Here is a 14,866-nt window from a genome sequence, read left to right on the forward strand (position 1 = left end):
TATAAAATTTTGGCACCAAAAATTAAATTTTTACAAATTTTATTTTTTTGGTTTACTAAAATGTTTGATCTTTTTTTGTAAAAATTTGTAACTTTGTCAATTTTGACAGTAAAACAATGAAATTTTGGGCACTACAGCATCTAATAAGATGTATTAACTGTAGTAAAAAACAAAATTTGAGCACCGGAAATTGGATTTTTATAAATTTTTATTTTTTGTTGACAAAATTATTTGATCATTTTTCTGTAAAATTCTGTAACTTTAATAATTTTGACATTAGAGCAATGAAATTTAAGGCATTAGAGCGTCTGACAAGCTGTGTAGACTGTACAAAATTACAGAATTTTAACACCGGAAATTGAATTTTTACAAATTTTTATTTTTGGTGGACTAAATATGTTTGATCTTTTTCTGTAACAATTTGTAACTATGGCAATTTTGACAGTTAAACAATGAAATTTTGTGCACTACAGCATCTAATAAGGTGTATTAACTGTACAAAATAACAAAATTTGAGCACCGGAAATTGGATTTTTATAAATTTTTATTTTTTGGTTGACTAAATGTTTGATCTTTTTCTGTAAAAATTTGTAACTATGGCAATTTCGACAGTAAAACAATGAGATTTTGCGCACTACAGCATCTAATAAGGTGTATTAACTGTATAAAATAAATAACAAAATTTGAGCACCGGAATATGAATTTTTATAAATTTTATTTTTTGGTTGACAAAATTATTTGATCTTTTTGTGTAAAATTCTGTAACTTTAATAATTTTCACAGTAGAGCAATGAAATTTTAGGCATTACAGCGTCTGACAAGCTGTGCCTATTATACAAAATTACAGAATTTTAGCACTGAAAATTAAATTTTTATAAATTTTTCTTTTTTTAGTGGACTACAATGTTTGATCTTTTTTTAAAAATCTGTAGCTTCAGCAATTTTGACAGTAAAGCAATGAAATTTCGGGCAATATAGCATCTGTGAAGACGTATCAACTGTAGAAAATTATAAAATTTTGGCACCAAAAATTAAATTTTTACAAATTTTATTTTTTTGGTTTACTAAAATGTTTGATGTTTTTTTGTAAAAATTTGTAACTTTGTCAATTTTGACAGTAAAACAATGAAATTTTGGGCGTTACAGCACCTAACAAGGTGTACCAACTACACTAAATTACAGAATTATAGCACTAGAAATTAAATTTTTACAAATTTTTATTTTTTGATTTATTTAAATATTTAATTTTTTCTGTAAAATTTTGTAACTTTGGCAACTTTGCCAGTAAAGCAATGAGATTTCGGGCAGTACAGCTTTTGACAAAGTGTACCAACTGTACAAAATAACAGAATTTTAGCACCAAAAATTGAATTTTTACAAATTTTTATTTTTTTGGTTGACTAAAATGTTTGATCTTTTTTATAAAAATCTGTAACTTTGTCAATTTTGACAGTAAAACAATGAAATTTTGGGCGATACAGCACCTAACAAGGTGTACCAACTACACTAAATTACAGAATTATAGCACTAGAAATTGAACTTTTTCAAATTTTTATTTTTTGATTTACTTAAATATTTGATTTTTTCTGTAAAATTTTGTAACTTTGGCAACTTTGCCAGTAAAGCAATGAGATTTCGGGCAGTACAGCTTTTGACAAAGTGTACCAACTGTACAAAATAACAGAATTTTAGCACCAAAAATTGAATTTTTACAAATTTTTATTTTTTGATTTACTTAAATATTTGATTTTTTCTGTAAAATTTTGTAACTTTAGCAACTTTGCCAGTAAAGCAATGAGATTTCGGGCAGTACAGCTTTTGACAAAGTGTACCAACTGTACAAAATAACAGAATTTTAGCACCAAAAATTGAATATTTACAAATTTTTATTTTTTTGGTTGACTAAAATGTTTGATATTTTTCTGTAAAATTCTGTAACTTTGGTAATCTTAAGAGTAAAATTATGAGATTTCGTGCATTACTGCTTTTGACAAGTGTCAACTTTATAAAATTACGAAATTTTAGCACCAAAAAGTAAATTTTTACAAATTTTAATTTTTTGGTTTACTAAATTATTGGATCTTTTTCCATAAAATTCTGCAACTTTGGCAATTTTGACAGTAAAACAATGAGATTTCAGTGACTAGAGTAGTTTATAAACGTGTTACATACTATACTTTTTCTACAACCTCAAATTCGAAACCACCATCTGTCAATTTCCACAACCAACTGTCAATTTCATGAGAGGCTAACATCAACTCGTAACCAATAAAATAGCTCTTCAGTCACATGATGTGTTTAAAATGTCACTTAATGTCACTAATTGTAAAATAGCAACTTAAAAGGCCGTTTTAAATACGGAAGGAGAAAAAATAAATTTAAGTATGAACCTTCCATCAAAAAATTTAAATTTGACCTGAGATCATCAGATAACTAAGACTATGCGCCGGATGAAACTTTCCTGCTCTACATTGTCGTGCAGCCAACTCATTATCGATCTCATTCAAAATTAAAAGTGCCGATTATATTCGCTACACGTGCAATTGTATCAACCGAACTTAAATTGTGTAAATCCGATAATAAAGTTTTTTGAAAGTCCGCAGTTTTATATAGGCCGCAGGTGAGAATTACTGCTATCAACACTTTCTAAGTGGAACACGGTAGGAATTGATCGATACCTGTGAACTGCGATAATAATGTATGACGGTGACTTAGTAAATAATAAATCGTTTTCTACATGCCGATAATATTGTGAGGGAATCTTCTTTACCGGTCTGAAATAGTAAAGTTTTTTCTGGCACATGTTTATTGATCATTAATTATTAAAAACTGTAACAGGTGGTTAAGTATTAGTAATAACTACCTCTGCAAGGTATAAAAAATTCATGTCAGTTTCATAGAAATCGATATTATTGTTTTATCGTCTTCGTTGCGAGTTAGAAGGGTGATAAACTGAAAATCCCCCGTGAATCTTTTAGTGAGGATTTTCGGTTTCTCACCTTAGATACCTAGAAAAGGAGAAAACAAAATGAGGCTGATGCGAACTTGAGAAATTGCAGAAGTCCACATTCTTTTAAACCTCTTTTGTTTGATAAAAATCAATTCTTCACAAGTATTATTCTTTACTTTTTGCGCTTGCAGTTTCTATAATTTGACGAATGAAATAATCTTGATAAATGTTCTGTAGGACGTTTGCACATGTTTTGTTTCCGCGCCCTAGCCTAGTTGGGAAAGATACACAAGTTGTATATCCAACAATGCGGTTTAGTGCCAACAACCATTAAGAAAAATGATGTAATGGCACAAACGTAAAATTACTAAATACATTGCTCTTATGCCTATAGAAAATCTCTAAGTAGAGAATCATTTATCACAAAACATGACGTTGAAAAACGAAACTTCCTTCTTAAAATCTGATCTGCATTTCGGTATTAATTCTGTTTTTACTTATAAAGAACGGAAATATATTAGGAATACACCAAAGAATCTCAAGGATCCAGAATTGAACTAGAGTTGAAGAGCTAAAGAATTCAAAAACGTCAAATGCGCCAGGAGACTCGAAATTCAGATTCATATGAACATAACAAATAAAATATTTGGGAGAAGATAACCTAAAGTGGGTAATCTCTTTTTTATCTATAAAATTAAAGTTAAGCAAAATCTGTAAATATAGGAAAAGTATTCATACTTTGCCCCCCTCCAAAATAGAACAACCTTCATGAAGGTCAAGAATCGCATGGGAGAGTAAAGGTTTCCATTTTTTTTCTAGTTCTTATACAAAAATTTTAAAAAATATAAATTACAATGATAAGAAAATTTTCAATATAGCACGCGACATTCCGAACACCTATATTAATTTGCCCCAATCGAGCTTACTTTTTGTGAAACATCACATTAACTTTAGCTTTAACTAAGATAAAAATTTGCATTTTTGCATAGGCTTAATGGTTAATGCAGCTCCACAATCCCACGCAAAAATGTTATCGCAACGCCAAAGAATTTTAATTTTTACCGATTTTTATTCGCAAATGTAAATTTTTTCAACATAATGATAGAAATATCAAGTTTGTTTTCAAAATTTTGACGGGGCAGTGACAGGATAGGTGACATTTGTAACACAAGATGTTGACAGTTGGGTAGGAACGTAGGTCCCAATTTTGACGTATGTAATTAAGAAAACTAACTTGACAAAACAGCATTTTTTCCTCAAATTTTAAACCTAACATTAACTGACATATTTTTAACACATTTACATTGAAAAATAATTAAATTAGCGATTGGTTCCACAAACCCTCACACATACAGTTCACCAAACGATCTAGTGCGGTTATGGCTTTGACTTTTTAAATCGTTTACAGCCATCTTACCGCAAACCCCCATAAACATAAACATCCTCAAGTGGTTGGGTCTTATCTGCATTAAAATGAAGCGCTGTACTAGACGTATTTTGAAGAATTCCATTGTTTCGATTTGTAAGACTGACTAGCTGGGTAAAAATATTTATTGCGGTTCAGACCCAACCACTTGATGATTATGTTTATGAGGGTTTGCGGTAAGATGGCTGTAGACGATTTAAAAAGTCAAAGCCATAACCGCACTAGATCGTTTGGTAAACTTGTAGCTAAATATTCAGTACATTTTTAAAACGTCGGGTCGCCAAAAAATAAAAATAAAAACTAATTTTCAGTACCAGGTACCAGTGATTCTCAAACACAAAACCAAGCATAACAGATTGCCATCACTGATACTTCAATATCTATTTATTTATTAATTATTTACCTCGTGCTGCATCCCTAAGAGATTTATTGGCACGTCTTCAAAGGATAGGAGATTAAATGCTGTGCAGATAAACAAACGGCAAGAGGATCGAGAGATAACTGTTAGTAAGGCTAAGATTGAAGGAAACGTAACCTGCAACTCCAAAATTAAGTCCAAAATTAACTGGAGCTCATCGCCAATCTCGGTTATAATTGCTAGAGATCATTTGGATCAGACTTTTGAGCAATGAAGTAAAGTTATGTTATAATACGGTTGAAAAAAAAACGTTTTTGAAGTAGTCAGCACGAAGTCCCGATATGAACCCGATAGAACACATGTGGGCTCATTTAAAAACTAGAGTTCGAGCCAGAAATCCTGCGGCGCAGTGGCTTCATCAAGTTGCGATAAAGGAACAATAAAATCCCTCAAGAAAAAGTTATTTCATTAATTAGATCCAAGCTTAACCGTACGAAAGCGATTATTAGGGCTAATGATGGCAACACTTGTCATAAAAAATAAAAATTATTTGGTTAATCTGTTGTGCTTTGTTGGTGTTTTGATAAAAATCCAGGAAACTTATTAAAGAATGAGTGTAATTTGAATGTATAAATAAGTAATTTTTAACTAAGAAAGAATAATCTTTCGAATAGTGCCATTTTTCTCAAATTCTAATAAGCCATTTTTTTAACATTTTCATTTGAAATTTAATTTTTTAAGTAGCCCTATACATTTATGCAAAATTTATGCAAAAGGCGAATACACTTGTTTACTTTGAAGTATATTTGTAATTATAAAAAGTTTGATGCCTTCATTCATATTTCCCAAATTTTCTAAATATACCCACTTTAGACCCTCCTGGAATGAAATTATAAATTTGTTTATAGTTTGTACTGTAAACTACAATACGTGCTGTGTCACAATACAGGTGTCCCAGAACTCGCGCCCCAGAGAGAAAGGGCTTATGGAGGCAACAATTCTGAACGAAAATTTTGAAACCATAATTTTTTAACTCAAAAAATAACCGAGATAAGACAAAAAAACTGTAGCCAATCCCGAAGCTGAACAGAATTTGAAAATTGGTAACTATGGACACATACTATCATCCATTGGTCAGTTAAACATTAGACTCTCGTTGCCTAGGAAATTGGGATGGCCATTTACTCCACTTCTCGAATAAGCTTTCGGGATTGGTTGTTAACTTTTTATCAGTTCTCGAATACTATTAAATTTACTCAATTTTTATTTTGAAATTTACCATCTGTATTGCTGTCGGCACCTTCCTTACTCTCGCGCGCGAGTTCTGGGACACCTGTATACAAGATCCGGCAACACTTGTGTCCACCCCCAAAATCGTCTTTAATTTTAAAGATAAAATTTTGAAAATTGGCATACGCTCACAGTCGACAAAGTTCTAGAAGCTAACGCAAAAATTTGTTTTTTATCACTGATAGTTTTGTCGTCGCGACGCCTTAAAAATCTAATTTTTAGGTAATTGTGAGGGTTATCAACCCCTAATTAATTTTTTTTCAATATAAATAATGTTAAAAATATCTCAGTTGTTATTTTAGATTCAATGCAAATTGTCTTTAAAATTTGAGAAAAAAATGCTGTTTCCAATTTCATTACGTCAAAATTGGGAACTACGTTTACACCCATCGGTCAACATCTTGTGTCACAAATGACATCTATCCTTTGGCTCGCTTTAGATTGTAACAAAAGTCTTAATTGGTGAAATTGTCGCTTTGTCGATGTTAATTAACGATTTCTGGTGTCCATAAAGTGCAACATGCCCGTGTTAATCAAAATTAACCTTTATAAGAGGAATGAAGTGACTTGTAAAATTTTGGTGTAAACGTAGTTTGCCACTGCGCTGTCATAATTTTGAAAACTAACTTGATAAAACAGCGTTTTTTTCGCACACAATTTGAATTAGACTTGAAATAAAAACACAGATATTTGTATCACAGTTATGTTGAGAAAGAATATTTCCGCAAAAACTCTATCGCTAAAAATTATACTTCTTAGGCGTCGCGACGCCAACCAACCCGTGATGAAAAACAATTTTCTGCGTCAGCTTTTAGAGCTTTGTCAACTATGAGCGTATGCAGATTTCTAAAATTTTATCTTTAAAATTAAAGACGATTTTAGGGGTGGATACAAGTGTTGCCAAACCCTGTACAAATACAAATTAAATGACATGAAACATACAAGTGTCCGGAAAGTCCCGCACCATTATAGGACAATGCTATAGATCATCGGAAAAATGTTAAAATAAATCCATGTCTTTAATTTTTCGAGATATTATGGTAAAAGTTTAATGACCAAATAATGAAAAAGTTACCTGAGGCTATTACAAAAAATGATCAAATGCTCTCCATTGACAATTCCATTTAGTTTCATCTGTAAAGAAAACACTTTTTGAAACTTTAGCCTCAACACAACACTTTTGAAGAAACCACAAAGAATAAAAATAAAATCTAACTCAAAATAATCCACATTTAAACAATTTGACACTGTAAAACCCGCATTTCTCTACCAAGATCATTGTTCAACTGACGGGAACTCCGATAAAGACATTTTTTGCTACTTGTTTATTGGCGTTTTTATTCCCAACTTATCGATGGCCCGAACTGAACTTGAAATTGGATCCAAATGCAGTGGCGATCTGCCTTTTCTGCATAAAACTTTAATCATTTTTTTTCTCGGAAACGGTGACGTTTTCGAACGCGAAATTTTGCCTTTATGTCAAACTGCGTGGTCTGATATTGGGGTTAATATCTTTGCACTTTATTCGGGTACATCCTGTATATCCGCGCAGACCTGTCAAAATTAACTTGTCAGAAACGACCTAACCAATTCATTTTTACCATTATGCATGTTGATTTACAGTGAATCGTCTAGATATTTGAGACAAAAATTCAAGAGTTACATTTGTACTTCAAAATAACTGTCAATTTTGACAGGACTGTGCGAATATATTTATATCTCACTAGTGACTTTCACTTTCGTAAATTGATGTACGAAATCATCAACTTTTAGAGTTATTTAACCGCGTGGGAAATGTCACTTGTCACCTGGGAAATAGTTATTTACAGTCGCGTGTGGTAACTTACATTTTACAGCGCAAAATCAGTTACGCCGTCGTGCTTCAATGATTGAGCGCTGTAAAATGGTTAACGCACAAGAGTTGTATTGAACTTTTTGGTCGAAAAATTTTAATTTAAATAATTGGGTTTTTCAAAACTCATGAGAACTGTCACATCTGACATTTATAAATTTCATCATCTGTCAATTCTGTCAGTTTTGTAGTTGGTGCACAAAAAGTACACAAGATGGCGCTGTATAAAAAACGTTTTAATATTTCTTTAAAAATAGAAATACTGTGTTATTTGAGATAACAATTTAGGTAGATTTCACTTTTGTGATCAATCTTCATTATGATAAAGTGATTTTAATTTATAAACGCATCTGAAAAACAGACGATTTGGGCAATTTTTACCGCACGGCGTGTGTAAACGTCCAGGGCGCTTGTAAATATAATGTCAATTGAATGTTAATTTGACGTTTACAATTCATGAGACCAAAACGAAATTTTCTCATGCAACTAACTAAAAACTCTTCAATTCTGTAAGGACAGGAACGAAAGACTGCATGTGGAAACAAATCGATTAATTGAACTCATTCGCTATAAATTTGCTTTCATCTCACGTTAAATTTCAAGAGGATACTTAAACTCCACTTACAACCTCTGCTTCTGGCGATATCGCCAATTATTTTGTCGACAAAATGACCAAAATTATCGGTAATTTGCAACCGTTCCCGGTAAGCTTGTTCTGTGATGCGCCTATGTTAAGATATAAAATGATTGAATTATTTATTTGTTACGATTCGCTAATCCATCTAAACTCGATAGATGACATTTTGATTACTTCATCACTAGTAATGAAAAATGGATTTTACCGCAATCCTGACATAAAAGCAGTGCAGTGTTTGGACCTTAGCCAGCTTCCGGAACACAGCGTTGTAGATAGCAACTTTAATCAACGAGAAATTGTGTGTTTTTGACAGAATTATGGAAAACCAATCGCTTTGTCATCATTAAGTTTCGAGGTGAAGGAGAGTTAATTATGCACCATTATTGTTTATTTTAATTAGATTGATACATACATCCAATATAATTAACACACTTCTGATTGGATTTAATTTAACTAAAACTGGTTATTTAGTTTTTCTCGATCTGCTCAGAGATCCGTCACGACGTTGACTGCCCGGCGCCAAAGAATACGTTAACAGAATATTAATTTCCGTTCTAAATAACTAAAACGTCTCTGAAATTACATTTAACTATTGGTTTTAACTTCGTACCAAATTTTTGTTTCCTATTGTTTCCTATTAAAAATACAGAAGAAAATCCTGGAGGGCAGAAATCGCTCCCAAAATATTCATTCTCCTTGATTAAATCTGATTTCCTAATGGCATAACCACTTATTATTTTCCATCACGAAAACAATAAACGACCGTTTTTGCTTCAGTATGTAAATACGTAGTTATGAAAATTTAATCAATCCGTACACTAATCGATATTTACACAGACGGGTCGTTTTTGCAATATTGACAAGAAAACGTTTAAAATTACCCATCTTGATTAAAGCACGATATTTTTGACCTTATGATTCCGCCACACAATGGATAGCAATTTCCTTAACATACTCGAACAAATGTGGCCATTTCGGCTAAAGTTCACGCTGACATTTGTGTCGTTTTTTGCAAACTTTCTGAATTATAAATTTTATTTATCTGGTAACTTAATTAAGTTTCTTTTTAATAAGAACAGGAAATTACTCGGGTAAAATTATTGTTTCTACCAAGTCAGTATGGAAAGGTGGAGCTCAAAATTAAAGTATAAACCGCTAAACAATATTAAGCGCACTCCCATAGGAGAGATTATATTCAATTTATTTCGCTGAAAAGAAGGAGCTCCTGAAAAGTTAAACGAATATCTGTATGGATTGCAAAAAGTGAGTTTATACTCGAGGAATAACGCTTTAAAATGGTATGATAGTTTGGTTAAGAAATTTTTGTAGGAAAGTGAAGTTCTACAAACGCATAGATCCTTTCTAAACTCTCCCACTAGACTAACGAAAAGCTGTGCAAATCTCCTCTAAAACATCTATCAAAATTATTTCATTCGTAAAATTACATAAACTCAATCAAGTTGGTTAATTTTGTATTTACTTCAATGAAAATTGTTTCACACTTGAAGACTCTGTACCTTCTCAGATGTTTCAAAGCTAATTAAATTAGCTTAAATTGATGAGTCTTAACATCAGTAAGTATTCGCAGTTGGAGCGGAAGGAAACATTAACTAAATTAGTAAGGGGATAGTGGAAGTTTTTTTCAACGTTCTGCTCTCAAAAGCTTCATAACATCGGATTTATTTCCACCGCTAAACAGTGATGGTTTTAAGCCGCAAAGTGTGTTAAATTAATTAGATGCTCGTATGTGCCAGGCCTAGAATGGAAGAACAAAAGATATATACTACAAAAAAGCTTTCGTCGTCCAATTTTTTGATAAGTATCTGTACGAATTATCTCGTAATTGTGTTTATCAGAATTGGTTTGCTCCTTTTGTGCAATTTATGCCGGTTCATCGAGATAACAACTCAGCACTCGTACAAGTGCTCGATCACTAACATAAAAAAAGAGATTTTATGTAATTTCTGGAGCTTGCACATTCTTTATAATAAATCACTCTGTATATTAAACCTAGTGGTTCCCCAATAAGTTCTGTTCATCACAAAGAATACAAAAATGAGAGCTCATTTATTCTTTAAAATTTCTCCCCCGTTTTTACGAATGTATTCGACACCCGATAGCAGATGGTGAATAAGAAAATCTAAATTGCCAATACGTTCCAATATTGTATTTGTATCCATCAGCAAATAAAAAAATAAAGTGCATAACTAATTCATCAACGTCACATGAAGTATTTGTAGCGCTAAATGAACAAAAATTGGTACCACGTGGAAAGTATATTTTATTAAAGATCTCTAATTGAGTCAGCCGGCTGAATTTTTATGTGGGCTATATTTCATCGCCTGAAGCAACATATCAAAAAGTCCAATCGATACGGTGATAAAATTTGCACGAAATACCAACTAATTTTGTGAAAAAGTAGCATCGAAGCAGGCTCTGCAAAGTCAAACAAGTTGGTAGCATATATTTTTATTACTACTGTTGTGCTCTTTTATCTTTCCACAAACCAAATTTTTTGAGAAAAATAGCTATTTATGTACCACGTCGGTAAAGTGATTTGTTATTGCACGAGTGTGAGATTACGAGACGAGCGAGGCGAGTTCGATACAGACATACATACTTTACTGACGTAGTACAATAAAGCGAATGTTTTCTTCGGCAAATCACTATGGTAATGCATTGCTTTCTAGACGGTCGGCGATAAAACAAATCACTTGGAAACTCATTTCTTTGAAATTCCTCTATGGCACACCAACTTCGGCTGTCTTCCTAGTAAAACCACTTTTACTTTCAGACACGCGCCACCGCCGTAAAAAGCTTATTTCTTGCTGTTGTTGCATAATGATAATTTTTATTTGATTTAGAAATTACTCGCATCCAATACAGGGTGATTCTTATTAATATTAATCAAAGGGTGCGTTGATATTTTTTGAACATGTGTTTTCTTACACCATACGATTTTGCTCAAGTTAGAAGAAACTGCGTGCTTTGCACCAGTGAATGTTTTTTTGTTATTTGCCAACAAGCATAACAATAAAACAAGCTCACAAACGATGTTCATGCGTCTTCTAACAACCGCAATCCGCAGCTTTAACATTTTCACCTGACTTGACAGATGACAGATCCGCGACAGCGAAGTTGGAGCCCAAAGGCGTAACATGTGGTAACATTTCGCGGTAAAACAAATTCATTTTAATTGATCAAAATGTGCTTTAACTACACTATAGTGTATCAATAGTGCAAAAACAATGCTCAGTATTAACGAAAAATAATTAATTAATGCATGCACCCTAACCCCCATCGATTCTACGCTTATGTGTAACGCGTTCAACTAGTAGCGAATTAGGCTACGCCCTACGTCATAAAGGTACTAGATTCATAAAGTACCGCAATCCATTGTACCTATGCATTAGAGAGAGATATAGCTATTTCTGCCAGAAAATGATGGACATTTTTAAATTTACCGCAATTTTAACGCTTGTCTAAAGTGCAGCTCATTCCTATCAGTCCACTCTCCAGTTTAATTTTCGAAAATTTTTGAGTGTAAATCAGGCTTTCAATTCCTTAGAGAAAAAATTAGGGGAAAATTGAATGTAACGATTTTTGAGGTTAACACGTTGTCAAAGTTAAGTGTACTAATCAATAACTAATTAAAAGTTTGTTGCAAAAGAATGATTTCAATAGAGATTTAACAAGTTTCGGCAATGTTGTGAAAAACGATTAGCTTCCACGCATGCCACAGTTGCGTCAAGGTCAAATGCTTTTACTGCCAATTGTTGCCAATAAAAGTAACTAAGGGCTGCTGCAACTTAACTTTTTAATGAGTGGACCGATAGTAATGATCTATGGTATACAGGGTCCGGCAACACTTGTGTCCACCCCCAAAATTGTGTTTAATTTTAAAGAGAAAATTTTAAAAATTTGCATACGCTCACAGTTGCTAAAGCTCTAGAAGCTGACGCAAAAATTTGTTTTTAGCACTGATAGTTTTGGCGTCGCGACGCCTTAAAAATCTAATTTTTAGGTAATTGTGAGGTTTTGTGATATCAACCCCTAATTTAATTTTTTGTCAATATAAATGTGTTAAAAATATCTCAGGTGTTATTTTAGATTCAATGCAAATTGACTTCAAAATTTGAGAAAAAAATGCTGTTTCATCAAGTTAGTTTCCAATTTCATTACGTCAAAATTGGGAACTACGTTTACACCCATCGGTCAACATCTTGTGTCACAAATGACATCTATCCTTTGGCTCGCTTTAGATTGTAACAAAAGTCTTACTTGGTGAAATTATCGCTTTGTCGATGTTAATTAACGATTTCTGGTGTCCATAAAGTGCAACATGCCCGTGTTAATCAAAATTAACTTTTATAAAAGTAATTGAAGTGACTTGTGAAATTTTGGTGTAAACGTAGTTTGCCGCTGCGCTGTCATAATTTTGAAAACTAACTTGATAAAACAACGTTTTTTTCGAAAATTTTAAACACAATTTGCATTAGATTTAAAATAAAAACTCAGATATTTGTATCACAGTTATGTTGAAAAAGAATTGAATTCGCGAATATTTCCGCAAAAACTCAAAAATCGCTAAAAATTATGCTTCTTAGGCGTCGCGACGCCAACCAAACCGTGATAAAAAACAAATTTTTGCGTCAGCTTCGAGAGCTTTGTCAACTATGAGCGTACGCAAATTTTCAAAATTATAACTTTAAAATTAAAGACGATTTTGGGGGTGGACGCAATAGTTGACAAAGCTCTAGAAGCTGACGCAAAGATTTGTTTTTTATCACTAATAATTTTGGCGTCGCGACGCCTTAAAAATGTAATTTTTAGTTAATTGTGAGGGTTTGTGATATCAACCTCTAATTTAATTTTTTTTCAATATAAATGTGTTAAAAATATCTCAGTTGTCGTTTTAGATTCAATGCAAATTGTCTTCAAAATTTGAAAAAAAAATGCTGTTTTATCAAGTTAGTTTTCAATTTTATTACTTCAAAATTGGGAACTACGTTTACACCCATCTGTCAACATCTTGTGTCCAAATGACATGTATCTTTTGGTTCGCTTTAGATTGTAACAAAAGTCTTAATTGGTGAAATTGTCGATTTGTCGATGTTAATTAACGATTTCTGGTGTCCATAAAGTGCAACATACCCGTGATAATCAAAATTAACCTTTATAAGAGTGAATAATGTGACTTGTGAAATTTTGGTGTAAACGTAGTTTGCCGCTGCGCTGTCAGAATTTTGAAAACTAACTTGATAAAACAGCGTTTTTGAATTGTAGTTATATTAGAGTTTAGCATGTGGTATTTATGTCGTGAGTTAAAGTGTGAATCAAAACGTTGAGATTTTTGTGAGATCGTATAGTACAAGGTGTTTATAAATGTTTCTAGCATCAAGGGTGGCTAAGAAATGTCAAAGAAATTTGCCGCTCATTATAAATGTTTGTTTGGATTTTTCAACTGACATTTGTAGTTAACCTTAATCATGGAGCAAAGTAAGTATTAAAAAAAAACGTTCTAGTTGTGATTTGAAACCTAAAATTCATAAACTTGGACACAAAATTGAACTGAAACGTCGTTGGCGTAAGTGATATTATGAAACATTTTCAGGATAGTTATATTCACCATGAAAACAAAGCGACAAAGTAATGCATGACAGGAATTTCAGAGCCATCTTTGATGCTAGAAACATTTATAAACACCCTGTATATCCGGTCTTGTCGAGTAAGTCGAAATTGAAGATTTCATTTTGAAATTTTGGCATTATAATTGTCAAATGTCCATTTGGTTACCAATCTCACCAACTGTTCCATTTAGGGTTATTTTTTATCGCCAACCATAGTAACTTTTATGTTTTGTGAATGGATATTAAATCTTTTTTTTTATATTAAATTAAACCAAAAATTTAAGATGCGGGAATTTAAAAATAGGAATACATTTGCTTAAATAAAACTGTTTAGCCTCGATTGTAAATTTTAAATTTGGCGCTTATTTTTGCCTAAATATGGCGGACAATTATGAATCTAGTAACTTTACTACGTCAAAATTTGCAAAGCCATCTATGATTAATATTAATAAGAATCACTCTGTAGTTTGAAATGCAAGTCTGCGATTGTAATTCAACAGTAACGAGTGTCTAAATAAAAATTTAGTCAAGAATGTAATGCCACTAGCATTTGTTTTTTTCCGTATGTCTTCTCCTAAATCAGTTTTGACAGCCGTCATTCGTTGAACGTGTTTATTATTGTTCAAAAATGGTGTTCTCTAGTGAACAACAAGCCTTTATGGTTGAAAGCTAGCACAAAATTTTCTTTTGAAAGATTATGGAGAAATAACTATAATGTGTGAC

At 32.3% G+C, this 14,866-nt stretch overlaps 1 protein-coding gene across 2 annotated transcripts in view; it reads left to right on the plus strand.

Annotated features, from left to right (window-relative positions):
- The window catches only part of LOC148172259 (calexcitin-1-like), a 58,760-nt gene that overhangs the window by 24,175 nt on the left and 19,719 nt on the right, over window positions 1-14,866 (plus strand). The window lies entirely within an intron of this gene.

Source organism: Gnatocerus cornutus, chromosome 6, assembly GCF_029298725.1.
Source record: "Gnatocerus cornutus isolate USDA-ARS CGAHR chromosome 6, icGnaCorn1.1, whole genome shotgun sequence".
Taxonomy (NCBI): domain Eukaryota; kingdom Metazoa; phylum Arthropoda; class Insecta; order Coleoptera; family Tenebrionidae; genus Gnatocerus; species Gnatocerus cornutus.